Source organism: Triticum urartu, chromosome 7A (genome assembly GCF_056163025.1).
Source record: "Triticum urartu cultivar PI428250 chromosome 7A, HENAU_Tu73, whole genome shotgun sequence".
Lineage (NCBI taxonomy): Eukaryota > Viridiplantae > Streptophyta > Magnoliopsida > Poales > Poaceae > Triticum > Triticum urartu.
The window spans coordinates 480,792,936-480,814,031 of record NC_141879.1 but is presented as its reverse complement, the minus strand read 5'-3'; the positions used below and the strand labels follow the sequence as shown (position 1 = coordinate 480,814,031).

General features: G+C 48.8%; 1 pseudogene; it reads left to right on the top strand.

Annotated features, from left to right (window-relative positions):
- Positions 1–13,255: 13,255 nt before the first annotated feature.
- On the top strand, positions 13,256–14,745 carry LOC147960050 (uncharacterized; annotated as a pseudogene).
- Positions 14,746–21,096: the final 6,351 nt, after the last annotated feature.

Below are 21,096 nucleotides of genomic sequence, written 5' to 3'. Positions count from 1 at the left end.
CCTGAGAAAGAGATATGTGCAGCTCCTATCGAGATTTGTCGGCACATTCGGGCGGTGTTGCTGGTCTTGTTTTAACCTGTCGAAGTGTCTTGAGTTACCGAGATACCGAGTCTGATCGGAACGTCTTGGGAGGAGGTCTATTCCTTCGTTGACCGTGAGAGCTTGTCATGGGCTAAGTTGGGACTCCCCTATAGGGATTGATCTTTCGAAAGCCGTGCCCGCGGTGATGGGCAGATGGCAATTTGTTAATGTCCGGTTGTAGATAACTTGAACCTTAACTTAACTAAAATGAATCAACCGAGTGTGTTACCGCGATGGCCTCTTCTCGGCGGAGTCCGGGAAGTGGACACGGTGTTGGAGTAATGTTTGCGCAGGTTGCTCTCTAGTTTCTCGCTCGCGCTTTGCCTCCTCTTCCTGCTCTCCTTTGCAAATAAGTTAGCCACGATACTTGCTAGTCGCTTGCTGCAGCTCCACTCATATTTTACCTTGCCTTTCCTATAAGCTTAAATAGTCTTGATCGCGAGGGTGCGAGATTGCTGAGTCCCTGTGGCTCATAGATTACTATTACACCAGATGCAGGGCCTTATGATTCCGCTCCAGGAGACGCGTATGAGCTCAAGTGGGAGTTCGACGAAGACTCTCAACATTACTATGTTTCCTTTCCCGATGATCAGTAGTGGTGCCCAGTTGGGGGTGATTGGGATCGTGTCGCATGTTGGCTTCTCTTTTAATTTGGCGCCGTAGTCGGGCCATGAGTGTTTGGATGATGTAATGTTATTAATGTACTTTATTGACGTGGCAAGTGTAAGCCAACTATGTTATCCCCCCTTTTATTATCATATTACATGGGTTGTTGTGAAAATTGCCTAACTTGCGACATATGCCTTCAATGCGATTATGTCTCTAAGTCGTGCCTCGACACGTGGGAGCTATAGTTGCATCGAGGGTGTTACAAGTTGGTAATCAGAGCCTTCCCCGACCTTAGGAGCCCCATTGCTTGATCGTTTTAGCGGCCGAGTTGTGTCTAGAAAAATGTTTTGAGTCTTTTAGGAATTATATATCGGAGAGTTTAGGAATTCTTTTTACGTCCCAGTCTCCTCATCGCTCTGGTAAGGCATCCTGACATAGAGTTTTGACTCTTCTCTTCTCAAATTTCACTAAAAAAAATTTTAGGATCACGCGGGTATCTTGGAATCGTTCCGATGGTTTTATGATGAGAACATTTCCTTGGTGCCTCCTGTCAGGGGTTTAGTGGAAGTGTCCCGGGGAGTTGAGCTCTGAGGTGTTGTCATCATAATTTTATCGTTGCAGTTCTGGAATACCTGAGTTTAGTACGCCGACATCGAAAATCTCTTTTATGCAGTTCGTTGGTGAGATAACCTCGACGCCACCCAGTACTGGGGTGGGAGTTCGGGAGTATCGCCATAACTTGTATAACGGATGCTTTTCGAAGGTTGAGGTAGATGGTTTCCGAAGGTTTCTTGGTTATGTGTTGAAGGATGGATACAGCTGGATGTAGGATTTTCTAGTTTGGGTGAGATATTATGCTTCCCCTGTATCCCCAACACCTGATTGTATAACCAGAAAGGTTCGGGAGTTTCATAGGTGGGAATTCTGGTAGCTCTAGTTCTTCTTCCACGGATATTGGTTTGAGATTGGGATTTCTTACCGATTATTCGTTCTTGACCCGTACCTTGTTGATTTATTTCTCTACCTTAATTCTACGTGGCTTCTCAATTTATGGATACGTGACCATTTCAAGAGGAATGCATTCGTTCATTTTGTTCGGATGTGAAGACTATATGTTGCAATTTTCATTCCATTGGATTCAGCTTCAATATTTATCTATCAATGTGCTAATGGTGGTCAACCTCTTCAGGATGGCTCCTCCAACGTGCTCGACTCCGAACCCTGATCCACCACCACCTCCACCTCCTCCAGAGGCATGGCAAGCTGTGATGGCTGCAACCAATGCAAACACACAGCTGATCATGCAAATTCTCCAAGAGCGCAATCAAGGAAACCAAGGGAATCAAGGAAGCAATCAGAGTCACTTTGCTACACTCAACCAGTTCCTTGCTAACGGGCCAAAGACTTTCAACAATTGTGTTGAGGCAACCGATGCTGACGATTTGCTTGTGGATCTGTGCAAGCATTTCGAGTGCAGTAACGTCAGGCCTGAGGACTTTGTCAAGTTCGCTTCCTTCCAACTCAAAGATCAAGCTACAGAATGGTTCCAGCAGTACAAGGACTCCAGAGGTGGACGTGTTATCACTTGGGATGATTTCCGTCGAGATTTCTGAGCTCATCATATTCCCCAGAGCATGGTTGAAAGTAAGCATGAGGAATTCCGCAATCTGAAGCAAGGCTCTTTGTCTGTCTATGACTACAACAAGTTGTTTCAGAAGCTCGCCCGCTTTGCCAAGCAGGACGTGCCTGATGAGAAGAGCATGATATATCAGTTCAGGGGTGGTCTCAGAGAAGAAATTCAGGTCGCTCTTGTCCTCTTTGAGCCCTTGAGGTACGATGAGTTCTACAACATGGCACTGAAGCAAGAGGCTGCTCAGTTGAGGTGTGATGCTTCCAAGAAGCGAGCCAGAGATGTTACTCCTTATTCCTCTACTTAAGTGGCCAAGCAGCAGAAGTTTTGGCTTCCTCCTCCTCCGTTCCGTCAGCCGTATCAGCAGAAGAGCAAAGGTGGCAGTGGTTCTTCCCACCCACCCAACCCTGGCTTTCAGAACAAGACTTCGTCTCAAGCTCCAAGATCGAGTGCTCCGTATCACCGTCCGCTTTCTAAGGTCACGTGCAACAAGTGCCAACAGAAGGGTCACTATGCCAATAAGTGTTTCAACCAGAGGCGTGTTCCTCCTCCTCCTGTCAGATCGGCAAGTACAGCTGTGGTCAAGCATAACCCCAAGTCTGCCAAGGTCAATTTGATGAATTCAGCTCAGGCAGAGGACTCGTCAGATGTGATCATGGGTAACCTTCCTGTTAATGATATTCCAGCTAAAGTTCTTTTTGACACTGGTGCATCGCATTGCTTCATCTCGAGACCGTTTACAAATAGGCATGAATTGGTTTCGCAAGTTTTGCCTAGTCCTTTAGCAGTTTTCTCTCCCGGTAAGCGCATGCAGGCTAACTCCATCGTTCTGGATGTTTCTATCACTTTGGGTGACTACAAGTTCTTGGCTTCTCCTACGGTTCTCGGTGACTCGGATATTGATCTTATTCTCGGGATGGATTGGCTTTCTAAGCACAAGGCTCAGCTTGATTGTGCACCCAGGCAGATTCAATTGACTCATTCGTCTGAGGATGTAATTGTCTTTGCCGCTCGTGATGATACTATCCGTCTGTTTTCTCTCAATGAGAAGGGTGAATTGGATGCCATCTCTCAAATTCTAGTCGTTTGCGAATATCAAGACGTCTTTCCAGAAGAGCTTCCAGGAATGCCTCTGCACCGGCCAGTTGAATTCGTTATTGATCTTGAGCCTGGCACGGAACCTGTGTGCAAACGTCCTTACAAGCTCGGACCTGAAGAGTTGAAGGAGCTGAAGAAGCAACTCGATATTCAAGAGAAAATGGGTCTCATCCGGCCTAGTTCTTCTCCGTGGGGTTGTGGTGTTCTTTTTGTGAAGAAGAAGGATGGAACGGACCGACTTTGTGTTGATTACCGTCCAGTGAACAAGAAGACCATCAAGAACAAATACCCACTTCCCAACATCAATGAGCTGTTCGAACAACTCAAAGGTGCTCGAGTATTCTCCAAGCTTGATCTCCATATGGGTTATCACCAGATTCGCATTCATGAAGATATTCCCAAGACAACATTCAGAACAAGCTTTGGTTCATATGAATACACTGTCATGTCTTTTGGCCTCGCCAACGCTCCTCCGACGTTCTCTCGCATGATGAACTTCATCTTCAACGCCTACACCAATGACTTCGTTTTGGTCTATCTCGACAACATTCTGGTTTTCTCGAAGAACAAGGAAGATCATGCCAAACACTTGCGTTTGGTTCTTAATAAGCTCAGGGAACATCAGTTCTACGCCAAGTTCTCCAAGTGTGAATTTTGGCTCGATGAGGTTCTTTATCTTGGTCATATCATCTCTGCCAAGGGCATTGCCGTGAATCCTGAGAAGGTGTCTGCAATTGTGAATTGGGAACCTCCTCGGAACGTGAAGCAACTCCGTAGCTTCCTCGGTCTCGCAAGCTATTGCCGAAGATTCGTTGAAAACTTTTATAAGATCGCGAAGCCTCTCTCTAATCTTCTTCAGAAGCACGTCAAGTACGTTTGGTCTCCGGAGTGTGATATTGCTTTCAACACTTTGAAAGAGAAATTGATCACTGCTCCAGTTTCTGACTCCGCCTGATGAATCCAAGCCGTACGAGGTCTTTTGTGATGCCTCTCTCCAAGGTCTTGGCGCAGTATTGATGCAAGAGAAGAAAGTTGTTGCTTATACTTCTCGCCAGTTGAAGCCTAATGAGAAGAACTACCCCACTCATGATCTCGAGTTGGCGGCAGTTGTGCATGCTCTTTTGACTTGGAGACATCTTCTATTGGGAAGAAAAGTGGACATTTTCACTGATCACAAGAGTCTCAAGTACATCTTCACTCAGCCTAATCTCAACCTCAGGCAAACTCGATGGGTCGAAATGATTCAAGAGTATAATCCGAGTATTGAGTATACTCCAGGCAAGGCCAATGTGATTGCTGACGCTTTGAGCAGAAAGGCTTACTGCAACAGTCTGATTCTCAAGCCTTATCAACCCGAGCTTTGTGAAGCTTTCCGCAAACTTAATCTGCAAGTTGTTCCTCAAGGTTTCCTCGCCAACCTTCAAGTCTCTCCTACCTTAGAAGACCAGATTCGGCAAGCCCAGCTTCTTGATGCTATGGTGAAAAAGGTGAAGATTGGGATTGCCAAGAGCCAGTCCAAGTACAAGTGCTACCGCCTTGATGACAAGGACACTCTCTTCTTCGAGGATCGTATTGTTGTGCCCAAAGGTGACATCCGTAAAGTGATCATGAACGAGGCTCACAATTCTCTCCTCTCCATCCACCCTGGGAGCATGAAGATGTATCAGGACCTCAAGCAAGCTTATTGGTGGACTCGAATGAAGCGTGAGATCGCTCAATTCGTGAATGAATGTGATGTCTGCAGAAGAGTGAAGGCAGAACACCAAAGGCCAGCTGGTCTCCTCCAACCTCTTGCCATTCCAGAATAGAAGTTTGACCACATTGAAATGGACTTCGTGACTGGGTTTCCAAAGTCCAAGCGTGGCAATGATGCTATATTCGTTGTCATCGACAAACTCACCAAAGTGGCTCATTTTCTGCCTATCAAAGAGTCGATCACTGCAGCTCAATTGGCGGAACTCTATACCTCTCGTATTGTCTCTCTGCACGGTATTCCTCAAGTGATCTCTTCAGACCATGGCAGCATCTTTACCTCGAAGTTTTGGGATTCTTTTCAGAAGGCCATGGGCATGAACATCCGCTTCAGCACAGCTTTTCATCCTCAAACTAGCGGTCAAGTCGAGCGTGTCAACCAGATTCTTGAAGATATGCTCAGGGCGTGTGTGATCTCCTTCGGCATGAAGTGGGAGGATTGTCTTCCTTATGCTGAATTCTCCTACAACAACAGTTTTCAAGCAAGTTCGGGCAAGGCCCCATTTGAAATTCTGTATGGCAGGAAGTGCCATACCCCTCTCAACTGGTCTGAAACCGGTGAACGTCAACTTTTGGGTAATGACTTAATCACAGAGGCAGAAGAAATGTGCAAAGTCATTCGTGATAACCTCAAAGCAGCCCAATCCCGCCAGAAGAGCTCCTATGATAGTAAGCACCTTGATTTGGCTTTCGAGATCGGAGATCATGTTTACCTCCGCGTCTCCCCTATGAAAGGTACTCGTCGCTTCGGTATCAAAGGGAAGCTTGCCCCTAGATACGTGGGACCTTTCAAGATTGTCAGCAAGACAGGCGACCTCGCCTATCAACTCAAGCTTCCTTCAAACTTTGCAAATGTTCATGACGTGTTCCATGTCTCTCAGCTTCGAAACTGCTTCAAGACTCCTGACCGCACCGTCAATTTCGAGGACATTGAGCTCCAAGGAGATCTCTCTTATCGTGAGCACCCAGTTGCTATTCTTGAAGAGACAGAACGCAAGACTCACAACAAGTCAATCAAATTTCTCAAAGTCAAGTGGTCACACCATTCCGACCGTGAAGCTTCCTGGGAACGCGAGGATCACCTCCGTTCTGAGTACCCGGCGTTCTTTCAGTCGTTTCCGGCAATAACACCCCGGATATAACTTTCCCTATTTGTACTCCAACTCTTGCCGTTTCCGGCGTTAAGTTATATTTATTTCCTCGGGTTCGGGTTTTTGTCTCCGTGTGTTGTTGTTGTTGTCATGCATCTCATATCATGTCATCATGTGCATTGCATTTGCATACGTGTTCGTCTCATGCATTCGAGCATTTTCCCCATTGTCTGTTTTGCATTCCAGCGCTTCGTTCTCCTCCGATGGTCATTTCTAGCTTTTTTTCGTGTGTGGGGATTAAACATTTCCGGATTGGACCGAGACTTGCCATGCGGCCTTGGTTTACTACCGGTAGACGGCCTGTCAAGTTTCGTACCATTTGAACTTCGTTTGATACTCCAACGGTTAACCGAGGGACCGAAAAGGCCTCGTGTGTGTTGCAGCCCAACACCCCTCCAATTTGGCCCAAAATCCACCTAACTCTGCTCCATGTTCTAGAGCTTTTGATCACGATCGCGTGGCCGAAAACCGCACCTCATTTGGACTCTCCTAGCTCCCTCTATGCCTATAAATAGACCCCTCCGTTTTCGGATCTCCTCCTACCTCCGAAACCCTAGAAATCGTCCCCGCGCCGCGCCGGACAAAAATCTGCCGACAGACATTGTCCCGCCGTCCCCGCCGCCGCACGTGTCGCCACCGCGTTCATTCCACGCTGCCGCCTCCCGCCGGCCCGCCAGGCCCGGGGCGGGCCCTCCTCCTCCGCCGCCTAGGCCGAGCCGCCCCACCGCAAGCCTCCCTCCGTGCCACCGCCGCCTCGCCTTGCCCGCGGCCGCCGCACCACGCCACCCCGCCGTCGCCGCACCGCGTCGCCCCGCCGCCGCCGCCTCGCCCGCACCGCGCCGCCGCCTCGCCCGCACCGCACCGCGCCGCCCCGCCGCCGCCTGGCCCGGATCCGGCGAAGATCCGGCCGGCCCCTTGCTCCCCGGCCACTCCGGCGAGCGCCGGCGAACCTCGGCCCGCGTGCCCCCGAAACCCTAGATCCAGATCCGGAGGTTGAATTTTTCGTAAGTCCCCAGAATTTTTAGTTCATATGCCCATGTTCGCGGCTCCGTAACTTTGCATCCGTAGCTCCGATTCATGTGTATAGCATATCAAAATGTTCATCTCAGAGAGTACATCATTTCATTCCATTGCATCATTTTCATTGGAGCTCATATTGATGCCTGAAATGCTGTTAGAAGAGGGCTACTTGAGTTAATTGTCAGATCTGCTACTCCGTTTAGCACTTTTGTCATTTTTGCTATGTTCATGAGTTCTACATGTGTTTTGTTAAGGGTTTTGTCATCTTTCCAGAGGTGCAACCCATGTATTTTTAGGATGTGTGTGGTGACTTGTGCAAGCTTGCAAAGTGGTGCACTTGCTAAGTCTGTTTTCAGGGACTTAGTAATTTCACCAAGTCCTGGAGCTGTTTATCTCATGATGCCATATGTTCTTGTTGTTTTATAGTGATCCGTGCCTCTTTTGAGGATGATCAGTAAGGGAGTTTTGTTAATGTTGTAGTGCTCTATCCATCCATGTCTTTGTTTGCAATTATGGAGCACCCTAGCTTGAGTCAATCTAGCTCTACTTTTGCTACTTTGTGAATCTAGGCAGATTGTCAACTTGTTTGCAATTTTGCCGGTGATGTTGTAGTTGATCCGTGCATGCTATGCTATTGTTATTGCCATGTATAGCTTGAATTTTGTGCCTTCTTGATGGATGTATGATTGTCTTGCCATGACTTGCACCGTAGTGAGTGCATCGAGCTCGTAAACATGCCTACTTGAGTTATATGTCAGCATGTGCCAGTTTTCACTAAGTATGAAAACTGATTATGTTTTTGCTATGTTCACGTGCTTGCAATTGTATTTTCTGATCCCTTTTGGCTCAAGGTGACTAAGGGACTTCTGTTAAGCTCTTTGAGTAGCTCCATGCCATGCTTTACTTTGCCATGTTCAGATCCTGTAGCATGTGGTTTTGTTGCTCCGAAGAGGGCTACCTGATCTGAAATTCCAGACACGTGTTAATTTCACTAAGTCTGAGATCTGTTTGCCATTTGCATTTTTGCCATGCTTGTTTGAACCTGTTAATGGATGATTTGGCCGTAGCTCATTGCTAGACTTTTGTTAAGCGTCTTGTGTGCATCCCTGCCATGTATTTTGTTGTCATGTTTGGGTGCTGTAGCATGTTCATTTCATTGCATTTAGAGGCCTACTTGCTATAAATCGCAGACCAGTGTCATTTTTGAATCGCTTGCCATTTCCAAACCGTAACTCCGATTCCGGCGTTCTTTATATCGTTTTCAAGCGATTTCATCTCATATTTCCAGTGGCACACTTGGATTTCCAAGTTGAGGCCAGGTTCATGCATTTCCTGTCATATCTTGCATTTTACATCCTGCATCGCATCCTGCATAGCATATCATCGTTGTATCATCTTGTTTGATCCTTGCACGTGGTTGATTGTATCCTTGTTGCTTGTTTGTCTTGTTTGGGTAGAGCCGGGAGATGAGTTCGCTAACGAGGAGCCCGTCGAGCTTGCTTTTGAGGATCCAGTCAACTCTGACAACTGTGCAGGCAAGATGATCATACCCTCGAAATCACTACTATCTTTGCTATGCTAGTCTGCTCGCTCTTTTGCTATGCCATTGCTACGATGCCTACCACTTTCTTGCAAGCCTCCCAAATTGCCATGTCAAACCTCTAACCCACCATGGTCCTAGCAAACCGTTGATTGGCTATGTTACCGCTTTGCTCAGCCCCTCTTATAGCGTTGCTAGTTGCAGGTGAAGATTGGAGGCCGTTCCTTGTTGGAACATTTATTTACTTGTTGGGATATCATTATATTGCTATGTTATCTTAATGCATCTATATACTTGGTAAAGGGTGGAAGGCTCGGCCTCTCGCCTAGTGTTTTGTTCCACTCTTGCCGTCCTAGTTTCCGTCATATCGGTGTTATGTTCCCGGATTTTGCGTTCCTTACGCGGTTGGGTTTTAATGGGAACCCCTTGATAGTTCGCCTTGATTAAAGCTTTTCCAGCAATGCCCAACCTTGGTTTTACCATTTGCCACCTAGCCTTTTCTTTCCCTTGGGTTCTGCAGACTCAAGGGTCATCTTTATTTTAACCCCCTCGGGCTAGTGCTCCTCTGAGTGTTGGTCCACCTGTCAGCTACCGGTGGCCACCAGGGGCAACTCTGGGCTGGCCTACCGTACCTAGGACAATCTGAGTGTGCCCTGAGAAAGAGATATGTGCAGCTCCTATCGAGATTTGTCGGCACATTCGGGCGGTGTTGCTGGTCTTGTTTTAACCTGTCGAAGTGTCTTGAGTTACCGAGATACCGAGTCTGATCGGAACGTCTTGGGAGGAGGTCTATTCCTTCGTTGACCGTGAGAGCTTGTCATGGGCTAAGTTGGGACTCCCCTGCAGGGATTGAACTTTCTAAAGCCGTGCCCGCGGTTATGGGCAGATGGGAATTTGTTAATGTCCGGTTGTAGATAACTTGAACCGTAACTTAATTAAAATGAATCAACCGAGTGTGTTACCGCGATGGCCTCTTCTCGGCGGAGTCCGGGAAGTGGACACGGTGTTGGAGTAATGTTTGCGCAGGTTGCTCTCTAGTTTCTCGCTCGCGCTTTGCCTCCTCTTCTCGCTCTCCTTTGCGAATAAGTTAGCCACCATACTTGCTAGTCGCTTGCTGCAGCTCCACTCATATTTTACCTTGCCTTTCCTATAAGCTTAAATAGTCTTGATCGCGAGGGTGCGAGATTGCTGAGTCCCTGTGGCTCACAGATTACACCAGATGCAGGGCCTGATGATTCCACTCCAGGAGGCGCGTATGAGCTCAAGTGGGAGTTTGACGAAGACTCTCAACGTTACTATGTTTCCTTTCCCGATGATCAGTAGTGGTGCCCAGTTGGGGGTGATTGGGACCGTGTCGCATGTTGGGTTCTCTTTTAATTTGGCGCCGTAGTCGGGCCATGAGTGTTTGGATGATGTAATGTTATTAATGTACTTGATTGACGTGGCGAGTGTAAGCCAACTATGTTATCCCCCCTTTTATTATCATATTACATGGGATGTTGTGAAGATTGCCTAACTTGCGACATATGCCTTCAATGCGATTATGTCTCTAAGTCGTGCCTCGACATGTGGGTGCTATAGTCGCATCGAGGGTGTTACAGCCTCCTCTTCATCCACTTCGTCCCCATGCCTATATATTCGGTACCTAGACCATATGTTAGGGTTAGCAAAGTATTAGATGAGATATTTCTGAGCTTTGCTCCTTGTACCACTCCTCCTCTTGAGAGAGAGAGAGAGACCTCTCCCATGGAGATCAAGACCTCCTTTGGAGAAGAACCCTAGTGGATAGATCCCCATCATAGGATCACCAAGACCTCATCTCCTTCATAGGATTTGGGATGAACTCTACCATGTATCTTATTTCCCTTTGATTGTTCATGTACCTTGTGGATCTTGTTTGTTAGATTGTCTAGTGGATGTGTGATTGGACTTGTTCTTGAGTGTTCCTCTTGTTTTCCCTCTTGTGTTCATCTTGTTCTTGGGGATTCCCCCTCCAATTCATGAAATATCTCCACTTAGGGTTCCACCCTATATCATTTGGTATCATGAGCCATGGTTTCTCACGAAATTGGAGCCCCCCTCTTTGTTTTCTAGCCTAGTTTTGTTGATTTCGTCCTAAGTTCGAAAATCCCCACCAAAAAATAGCCCCAATTTTTTTTGTGATTTGTTGGTTTGGTGATGTTTTGTTGGATTTGATACATGGATTTGCTTGCTTTCAAGTGGATCTAGCCTCCCCCCATCTTTTCCCCACCATCCATCCCCAAAATCTCCCCAATTTTGCCCAAGAAATCTCCAATTTCTGCCACGAAATCGCAAAATTTCCACCCACCCCGTGCCAACGGACCCCAGACCCCGTGCGGACGGGCCCCCGAAAAGTCTCTGGACACCCCATGCCCACGGCCCTGTACCGTGCGCATGGGACCCCATGCCCATGGGCTCCTACCCCCGTGCGCATGACCCCCCCCCCCCCCCCAGGACAGCCGCGAGTGCTTCACCGTTTTGCCCATAACTTCCACATCCGGAGTCCGATTTTCGCGTTCTTTAGCTCGTTGAGTAGCTATTGACATCCCCCATCCATCTAGATAGGTTCCATCACCATTTGACTCCATAAATTTTTTGACATTTTGGCATCTTTGCCTAGGCCTTCCACCATATCATCCGCAAAAACCAGCATAGCCTTCCGCAACCTAACCCATTTTGCTCCATTTAGCATTTGTGGTTGTTTGAGTGGTGACTTGAGTCTCCTAAGGTGTTTCGGCTACTTAGGGACGGTTGCTTCTTCTTCAACCACAACCACCGCTTTCCGCTACCACCATTTGACATTGTCATTTGAGATTTTGAGTTCGTGGTTTTTACTGTTTCCTAAGGTGTTTCGGCTACTAGGGACAGGTCTACATCATCTTAGTATCTACATCAAGAACACCGCCACTCATCATCGCAAAGGACGGTAACCTCGACGACACCATTGTACATTCCCCTTGCAATTGCATTGATAACCCCTAGCCCATTTTGCATCCCTTGCCTATCGAGACTAGCCATTTGAGTATTGCCGGCAACGTTACTTGTGCACATTAGTGACCTACACCTTCCATTGCATATCATATTGGTATCATCATATCATCTCTTGTGTCAGAAGATTGTTCCCGCATATACAAAATTGCTATCTTGGTTTGTGCATTTCGCATAGTGGCCATATAAAAAAAGAGAATAAGCTTTTAAGCAAAGAAAAGAGAGCAAAGAACTTGTAAGCAAGTGCCATAGCATCATACCATTGCACATAAGATTGTCATATCCGATCATCTTGGATCATCTTGAGAAGAACAATGGGAACATCATACACATAGCATACTTCTGATAGAAAGCTCATACATTTTGCATCTTATAGGTTGTGCACAAGTGTCGTATCCGCCTACTGAGCAATCATGCTAGCGTCTCTCTTGAGTTGTGCAACACGAGCGTTTTTCGTGGATTCCACATTTTGTGCTCATTCCTTGGTTGCATGACCCCATTTATCTATCGGTGTGCCACATATTGCTATTGGTCTACTTGTTTCACTTGCAAATTTGTGAATCTTTTCCAACATTATTGACTCTTGCTAACATTTTGCATCAATTTTTTTGTGCCACTATCCTCACCAAGCTCCTCCATAAGCTTTACTTGATAAGTGTGAGTGAACAAGTCTGGTACCAATTCCACTATTCTTTCATCTCACATTGAGTGATACGAGATACATCCTCAACTTTGGGAAAAGATAACTTGGTATTGTTTATCTCATTTCCTACTCACCTTTGCTTGAGTCTTGTGATGGATAGGCAAGGCATTTCACCTTTGGTCTACAACAACAACGACGAGTTCGATGCCACGAACAACTCCAACGACGCCAAGATGCAAGCTCAAATGGAGGACATCAAAGCCCTCATCAAGAACCGCAAGCGGTCTTCCTCATCTTCGAGAAGACGCTCAAGTGCAAAGAGTTCTGAGCTACCATCTCCGGCAAGTACACACAAGCATCGACATTGACAAGACCATGACGAGCGACCTATTGGACGAGAGTTGGCTTCTCTACCACCCCCGGGCACACAGGCCCTCGACCCCCGTGCACACGGGACCCCGTGCACACGGCCTCCAGCACCCCCGTGCGTATGGCCTATACAGAGCCGCGACATCAACCCCAAGACCACAGTTTCTTCAACACCTTTGGCATCTTCGCCAAGTGACTTCAAGGCATCTCCGCCTTCGGATGTACGACATCTTCTCCTACTCCACGAGCTCAAGTCCACTACTCCCTCGAACTACTACGACCTCGACACCAACAACGAGATTCCTTTCTATGGGACTCTAGAACCCGAGGAGTATCTCGAGTGGGAGCGTTTGATGGACGACTACCTCAAGCTACATCAAGTTCCTCCCGAAGATCAAGTGAAGTGCGCCTCAAGAAACTTCCACGACTATGCGTCCACATGGTGGCTTCACACACCTTCGGAGAGTAACGACATGAGTTGGCCCAAGACGAAGAAAGCTATGCAGCGAGAGTTCGTGCCTCCAACCTACACTGAACAACTTCTACGCCAATTGGAGAACACCATCCAAGGATCCAACTCCATCGACGAGTACTTCAAGGAGATGAAGCATGCCTTGCGACATGCCGGCGTGGAAGACCCCATGTCAATGAAGTTCCACTTCATGATGGGATTGAACAACGACATCTCCAAGACTATCTTCCTCGAGAACTACAAGTCCCTCGATGACAACTACATTGGTGCTCTCAAGGCGGAACAAGAACTCATGAAGGCCAAGGCTTCTCGACCCCAAGCACACTTCTCGACTACCAAGCTCCAACACGGCGAGCATGAGGCTAGTACCACCACGATGTCCAAGCCCGATGAGCTCCAAGACGATCCTCCCAAGTTCGAATTCACCGCCATCCCTCTTTGTGGCATTGGTGATGTCGAGTCCTCCATGACTCTTTTTCAAGATGGTGCGGCAACGAGTACGACTACGGAGACCTTCAAGGACCAAGCTTTGGAGGCAAGCGACATGGTGACGAGTAAGGATGATGCTTCCATCTTAGGAGACGAGAGTGATGTTGTGCCATCTTCGGCCTTCATCCATGACGAGAGTGATGATGTGCCATCTTCGGCCTTCATCCATGGCGACGATGATGGGACGGTTGAGCATGGGATTTTCCCTTCGACCATAGTGACGTATGATGACTTGAGTGACTTTAGCCACCATATTGAGATTGAGAGTGACTTCACCACTAGCCCCATATCTCATGAGTTGCCCCAAGTCCCATGTGTGGAGAGCCACCACCACCACCACTTGAGTGATTTGAGTGACTCCACCATATGCGACATTGAGTGCACCTACCTTGAGGGAGCGAGTGAGCCACCACCACATAGAGAGAGTGAGGTAGTTGATGAGGCATATGAGGCCATTTCACTTTCTAACAACTTAACCTCTACCTCTATTGTGTCTTCTCCTTTGGTTCTAGGTCCCATCTATGATGACGCGCCGATCTTCAATGACTTCGTCCTCCCTTTGGACAAGACGATGGCCGTGGTGGACTATGATGCACCCCCCACATGGTTCCATCATGATGAAGATGACCACGATTTGGTCTTTACCACCTCACCTACACCACTTGAGTGGAATGAACAAGGTAACATAGGTGAAGGTGATGCTCTAGTCCCACTAGTGGACATTCTTGACATTGATTGCTTGCATGATGTTGATCCACCTATTCCCATGCTTCATGCTAGTGCGACTTCCTCATGTCATGCCTTACCACTTTATGATGACTATGATGATGAGCATGTTGAATGGCCTAGTTGTGATGCCATGTTACATAGGATTTCTTGTGACAATTCTCTAGGTCACATCATGTTTTTCAATCCCCTTGACTTGTCATATTCTATGCATGAGATCAACAATATGTCATATTTGCAATCTCTTCATAGTGACTATGCATATGTCATTAAAATTAACCCAATTTGCACTTATGGCATAGATGGCAAGCCCATGGTTATTGGCATTTGTTTTTCTTGTGATGATATTGCTATGCTTCCTTTGCATCATTTATCTCATATGCCATGTGAGGGAGTCCTGGATTAGGGGGTGTCCGGATAGCCGGACTATAACCTTTGGCCAGACTCTTGGACTATTAAGATACAAGATTGAAGACTTCGTCCCGTGTCCGGATGGGACTTTTCTTGGCGTGGAAGGCAAGCTTGGTGATACGGATATGTAGATCTCCTCCCATTGTAACCGACTCTGTGTAACCCTAGCCCTCTCCGGTGTCTATATAAACCGGAGGGTCTTTTCTCCGTAGGACGAACAACAATCATACCATAGGCTAGCTTCTAGGGTTTAGCCTCTCTGATCTCGTGGTAGATCTACTCTTGTATTACCCATATCATCAATATTAATCAAGCAGGAGTAGGGTTTTACCTCCATCGAGAGGGCCCAAACCTGGGTGAAAACATTGTGTCCCTTGCCTCCTATTACCATCCGCCTGGACACAAAGTTCGGGACCTCCTACCCGAGATCCGCCGGTTTTGACACCGACATTGGTGCTCTCATTGAGAGTTCCTCTGTGTCGTCATCTTTAGGTCCAATGGCTCCTCCGATCATCAACAGCTATGCGGTCCAGGGTGAGACTTTTCTCCCCAGACAGATCTTCGTATTCGGCGGCTTTGCACTGCGGCCAATTCGCTTGGCCATCTGGAGCAGATTGAAAGCTACGCCCCTGGCCATCAGGTCAGATTTGGAAGCTTGAACTACATGGCTGACATCCGCGGAGACTTGATCTTCGACGGATTCGAGCCGCAGCTGAGCACGCCGCACTGTCACGATGGGCATGACTTAACCTTACTGCCGAACAGTGCCCTGGAGGCCGCACCCGCATTAGCTCCGACCCTTAGTTCAGAGCCAACTGCGCCGATCGAGGACGGGTGGCTAGACCCCGCCTTAGGGGCTGCAGTCTCAATGGGGATCATGCTGAACACTAGCCTTATCCTCTGCGAAGCCCGTGACTCCAAGGTGCCAGACTCTTCTCCGGACTCTGAACCCTCCACGCCCCTACCAATCGAATCCGATTGGGCGCCTACCATGGAATTCACCGCCGCGGATATCTTTCAGCACTCGCCCTTTGACGATATTCTGAATTCGTTAAAGTCTCTCTCTTTGTCAGGAGAGTCTTGGCCGGATTATGGCCAACAGGATTGTGATGCGGACGATGAAGAAATTCGATGCCCGCCCACCACCCACTTCGTAGCCACTATCGATGATTTAACCGACATGCTAGACTTCGACTCCGAAGACATCGATGGTATGGACGACGGCGTAGGAGACGAACATGAACCAGCGCCTATAGGGCACTGGAAAGCTACCTCGTCATATGACATATATATGGTGGATACACCCAAAGAAGGCAATGGCGACGGAACAATGGGGGATGACCCCTCCAAGAAGCAACCCAAGCGCCGGCGTCAGCGGGGCCGCTCTAAGTCCCGCCAAAGCAAAAACGGTGATACCGGCACGGGAGATAATAACACCCCGGACAGTGCCGAAGACAACTCCCTCCAGCAAGACTCGGCGCAGGAGGATGGAGACGCCAGCCCTCCTGAGAGGGTGGCAGACAGAGAGGAAGAGGATGATAATTACATGCCCCCCTCCGAAGACGAGGCAAGCCTCGGCGATGACGAATTTGTCGTGCCTGAGGATCCCGTCGAACAAGAGCGCTTTAAGCGCAGGCTTATGGCCACGGCGAGTAGCCTTAAGAAAAAACAGCAACAGCTTAGAGCTGATCAAGATTTGCTAGCCGATAGATGGACTGAAGTCCTTGCGGCCGAGGAATACGAACTCGAACGCCCCTCCAATAGCTACCCAAAGTGCAGGTTGCTACCCCGATTGGAGGAGGAAGCGCTTAAACCTACATCACCAGCGCATGAGGCGGCTGATCGGCCACCTCGCGGCCGCGACAGAGAGGCCTCTCCGCCCTCCACTCAAGACGCACCCCGGCGTCGCTCAAAAAATACCAAGGCACGGGGAAACGCGCCAGACCTGCGTGATATGTTGGATGACAAGGGAAAGCAAACAAGATCGATCTACGGATCATGTGGGCGCCCCACGACACGAGATGATAACCGTCACGCCGGATACAGCAAGTCCGTCCGGGCCAAACACAGCAGACAAAGCTCATTTGAGCTACGTCGTGATATAGCCCAGTACAGAGGGGCCGCACACCCACTATGCTTCACAGACGAAGTAATGGATCATCAAATCCCAGAGGGTTTCAACCCCGTAAACATTGAATCATACGATGGCACAACAGACCCTGCGGTCTGGATAGAGGACTATCTCCTTCATATCCACATGGCCCGCGGTGATGATCTACACGCCATCAAATACCTCCCACTCAAGCTTAAAGGACCAGCTCGGCATTGGCTTAACAGCTTGCCAGCAGAATCAATTGGTTGTTGGGAGGACCTGGAAGCCGCATTCCTTGACAATTTCCAGGGCACCTATGTGCATCCACCAGACGCCGATTACCTGTGCCACATAATTCAGCAGCCAGAGGAATCTGCCAGACAATTCTGGACACGGTTCTTAACTAAGAAAAATCAAATCGTCGACTGTCCAGACGCCGAGGCCCTAGCAGCCTTCAAGCATAACATCCATGATGAGTGGCTTGCCCGGCACCTCGGATAGGAAAAGCCAAAATCTATGGCAGCCCTCACGACACTCATGACCCGCTTTTGCGCAGGAGAAGACAGCTGGCTGGCTCGTAGCAATAACATGACCAAGAGCCCTGATAATTCGGATACCAAGGACAGCAGTGGCAGGTCGCGTCGCAACAAGCAAAAGCGCCGCATTAACAGCGACAATGCAGTGGACACGGCAGTTAATGCCGGATTCAGAGGCTCTAAACCCGGTCAACGGAAAAAGCCATTCAAAAGAAATACTCCGGGCCCGTCCAGTTTGGACCGAATACTCGATCGCTCGTGCCAGATACATGGCACCCCTGAAAAGCCAGCCAATCACACCAACAGGGATTGTTGGGTGTTCAAGCAGGCCGGTAAGTTAAATACCGAAAATAGAGACAAGGGGTTGCACAGCGACGAGGACGAAGAGCCCCGGCCGCCGAACAATAGTGGACAGAAGGGCTTCCCCCCACAAGTGCGGACGGTGAACATGATATACGCAACCCACATCCCCAAAAGGGAGCGGAAGTGTGCACTCAGGGACGTATATGCGTTGGAGCCAGTCGCCCCAAAGTTCAAAGCATGGTCCTCCTGCCCGATCACTTTTGATCGAAGGGACCACCCCACTAGTATCCGTCATGGCGGATTCGCCGCATTGGTTCCAGACCCAATCATTGACAGATTTCACCTCACTAGAGTCCTTATGGACTCCGGCAGCAGCCTGAACCTGCTTTATCAGGATACAGTGCGGAAAATGGGCATAGATCCCTCAAGGATTAAACCCACAAAAACGACCTTTAAAGGCGTCATACTAGGCGTAGAGGCCAATTGTACAGGCTCAGTCACACTTGAGGTGGTGTTCGGATCCCCGGATAATTTCCGAAGCGAGGAGTTAATTTTCGACATAGTCCCGTTCTGCAGTGGCTATCACGCGCTGCTCGGACGAACCGCATTTGCGAAGTTCAATGCAGTGCCACACTACGCATACCTCAAGCTCAAGATGCCAGGCCCTCGAGGAGTCATTACGGTCAATGGAAACACCGAACGCTCCCTCAGAACGGAGGAGCATACAGCAGCCCTCGCAGCGGAAGTACAAAGCAGCCTCTCAAGGCAATTCTCCAGTCCGGCTATTAAACGTCCGGACACTGTCAAGCATGCCAGGAGCAACCTACAACAAGACCTCCTGGCACGTTCTGAGCAAGCATAGCAGTGCGGCCCCAACCCCCGCCCTCGCGAAACGGTGAAATCAGTGTTACGCGTACATAACTACGCTCTGAAAGTACCATGGGCACAAGGGGAGGGGCACCATCATGGCACGCCCAAAACGCGGATCAACCGCACTAGGGGCTGCCGATTTTTGTCATTTTTTCTTACTTTTAGGACTCCACTCTCCGGACGACCGGGTCGGTAGTAAAATTGCCGCACAAACGATACAACAACCAGGGAAGCAGAAAGCTACGCCGCACTATGGAACTCCCAGGTGGTCTCTATAACGAGCAGTATACCTGTTTCACATACCATTTCATAGCCTGCCCCTGGAGGGGACATGTTAAATTGTCCCTCTCATGCTTACCACACTATTTGTATCATTCTGCTTTTGCAGCAGCCGTTTAAAATAAACAATGCTTAGCTTCAGCTTATTATTGCATTCTCTATTTATTCATTTTACAATATATATGTTCAGTCATGACATTTAGCACCCATACACTTTGGTACAGCCAATACGCCAGGGGCTCAAGCACCCCATAATACGGCGTGAGAAGTCCGAAAAATTTCACAAGTGCAGCCCTCCGAACTTATAGCATTATATGCATCAGCTCCGAATCATGTCTTTGGTCAATAGTTGGGTTTCCCGGCTCCCATGTTTTGGTACCTTACGTTCCTCTATATCGGCTAAGGTAGCACTGGGAGAACTACTGCGATTGTGCCCCAGTTGAGCTGGGCTAAGCACCTCAGTAGAGAAAGCTAAAACTGACTGTCATGATAGGGCGAGAGCTGGTCGCTGTTCGAGAGGTTTCGAGTCCCTAAAGACTCATGCTGCTTAGAGCGAGGAGTCGTCTTTGTCCGGCCTAGGCGTGTATAGCGCCCTGAACTCGGTTTTCCGAACACTAGGGGCTTCGCCGAAATTTAAAATTATAGAATTCTATGGATAAGTGAGAGTGATAACGCATTATAGTCCGATTGCCATGTTCGTTGTGCTGAGCACCTCCCTCGAAGGACCCAACAATGGGAAAAGAGTGCTCAGGTTTATCCCGAACACCCCAGCACTCGTGGCAAGGGGGAACAAGCCGACGACTCGCCATCTCTCAGATTTTATAAACGGCCGTATAGAAGGTAATATTTTAAATCAAAACAAGCATTGCATAGCGCATATGAACAAATTTTCAGCGCACAGGATAACATGAGTGAGTTTACTCAAATATTACATCTTTAGTACATTCGTCCGCCACAAGGCGGGCACCCTTCAGGATGCCCTCATAATACATCTTGGGGTGGCGATGCTCCTTGCCTGGAGGTGGCCCGTCCTTCACAAGCTTCTCCGCATCCATGTTGCCCTAGTGCACCTTAGTGCGGGCAAGCGCCCTACGGCCACCTTCGATGCAGACGGAGCGCTTGACGACTTCAAGCCATGGACAGGCGTCCACCAGCCGCCTCACCAACCCAAAGAAGCTCCCAGGCAGGGCCTCTCCAGGCCACAGCCGAACTATAAGGCCCCTCATGGCCTGTTCGGCCGCCTTACGGAGCTCGATCAGCTGCTTCAGCTGGTCGCTCAAAGGAACCGGGTGTCCGGCCTCAGCATACTAAGACCAGAACACCTTATCTGTCGAGCTGCCCTCCTTGGCTCGGTAGAAAGCGGCGGCATCGGACACGCTGCGAGGCAAATCTGCAAATACTCCTGGAGAGCTCCGGACTCGGCTAAGTAACAAGTAATTCACTTTCACGTGCTTGCTTTGCATAAAGAATGCCTTACCCACCGCTATCTTCTTCATTGCCTCAACTTCCTGGAGGGCTTTCTGGGCTTCGGCCTTGGCAGACTTAGCATTTTCAAGGGCGGCTGTGAGCTCGGACTCTCGTGTCTTCGAGTCAAGCTCCAAACTCTCATGTTTTTTCACGAGAGCCTGAAGCTCTTGCTGCACCTCGCCAACCCACGCCTCCTACTTCTCCCGCTCGGTGCGCTCCGTGGCTGCCTTCTTTTCGGCCTCGGACAGCGCTTGCTTAAGGGTCGCCACCTCAGTCGTGGTCCCTATGACACCAATAGCGATCCTGTCATTTTTTGCAGCTGCATCTTTTTAAATAAACTCCACAAGGTATTACTTACCTTCTTTTTCCTCGAGCTGCTTCTTGGCAAGGCCGAGCTCTTGCTCGGACCGCTCGAGGCTCTACTTCAGCGCATCCACCTCCGCCGTCAGTGCGGCAGAGGCCAGTAGCGAAGCCTTCATACGCATATTGCCTTAATTATGTTAGACTCCTGCGAATGTTATTAGATCCTCTATTCAGCTTTGCTTTCCG